The sequence below is a fragment of the Habropoda laboriosa genome, unplaced genomic scaffold (genome assembly GCF_001263275.1).
Source record: "Habropoda laboriosa isolate 0110345459 unplaced genomic scaffold, ASM126327v1 scaffold68, whole genome shotgun sequence".
Taxonomy (NCBI): domain Eukaryota; kingdom Metazoa; phylum Arthropoda; class Insecta; order Hymenoptera; family Apidae; genus Habropoda; species Habropoda laboriosa.
The window spans coordinates 644,816-646,230 of record NW_017100195.1 but is presented as its reverse complement, the minus strand read 5'-3'; the positions used below and the strand labels follow the sequence as shown (position 1 = coordinate 646,230).

The 1,415-nt window shown below is 38.8% G+C and overlaps 1 protein-coding gene across 1 annotated transcript in view; it reads left to right on the top strand.

The window, feature by feature from the left end:
- LOC108570316 overlaps positions 1–1,415 on the top strand; it is a 208,039-nt gene that overhangs the window by 108,403 nt on the left and 98,221 nt on the right. The window lies entirely within an intron of this gene.

Below are 1,415 nucleotides of genomic sequence, written 5' to 3'. Positions count from 1 at the left end.
GCCAGGGAAGAAAGTGCACTCGCACGCTGAATGCACCGTAATGCACACGTTGTATAAAAGATTCAATGTGAGGAGAAAATTCTGTCTAGACACGTTGTTATTGTTGAAAGTGTATGAATAACTTGTGCAGAATGTTGAAATTCAGCGGAAAACGAAACCGTGTACAAATATCGCTCGAAACTGGTATGAATGGCATTCAGATGGATGCAGGTTTTGTTTCGACGTGGCTTGAAATTCATTTGGCGAAAGTATCATCGACACAAAGCACCACTTCTCTTTCAACTTCGTTCGCTCATTTCGTATTCGAAGTTTTCGAAGCTTTCGTCACACGCTTGTATATCAGTCGGACGATTCAGATCTGAAATACCGAGAGCACAATTCGTTTTATCCTAAAGGAGACCCGAAATAAGCACATTTTCAGGGAAATTAAAAAGAAAAAATTTTGGTTTCAATTTAACAGACGAAAACATTTGCACGCGTAGATCTACTTTTTCAGAGATTTCAGAGACTTTCGTAGATCGTAATTTTTTATTCGGAAGTCTAGGAAAATTTTAGAAAATAAAGATTATAGGCAACGATGGTGAATGATAGTCAACATAAATATTATTATTTGTGACTCGTGACACGATGTGAAATATGTTTCCCGCAGTGTGTTTAAAAATTGAAGAAATACTGTTTTCGTTTACGAGGCTCGTTCATTGAGAATCTCTCGTTTTACCAAAAGGTACGCATAAAAAACAAATGAACCGATGTCGAGCACAGCGTGAAAAAGCTCGAGTAATAATGGTCAAGGAGTGTGCGCGCACGAGCACAGCTCCAAGTCCCTTTTCAAGGCGAAGCCGTTTTTCCACGCGGCACTTACCGATGCCTTTTTACGGAGACGTCGAACATTAGCCCAGTTGAACGCGAAAAGCACGCGATGTCGATGCAGCTTGAGAAGGATTCTTTGCTCGCGTTACTGTAAATGCCGCAGAATCGCAAAAAATCCTCGTTCGACACAGTTCCGTTGATGAACATCGTTTGGATCGCGGTTTGTCTTACCTGAGAAACGTACCTCGAAGACGTAACAGAGCGTGTAATTTTCTTCGGCGACTCTTCGTTTCGGAATACAAGAAACGAAGAGGTGAAATATCGATTGGGCGAAGAATAGAAATATTGAAATTCGGAACGTTAAAATTTAAATTATCGAAGTGAAGAATCAAATTTAAAGTGCTCCTTGAAATATTCAAATTCGAGGTACACAAATTTAAATAGTCACATTGAAATTACGAGAAGTCAGCCAATCAGATTCGACGTATTTAAATTTAAATAGTCAAATCGAATTAGGAAATTCAGCCAATCGGACTTGAACCGTTTAAATTTGAACATTAAAATTCAAATGATCAAATGCAGCTAATCAAAGGGAAATTTGCAAA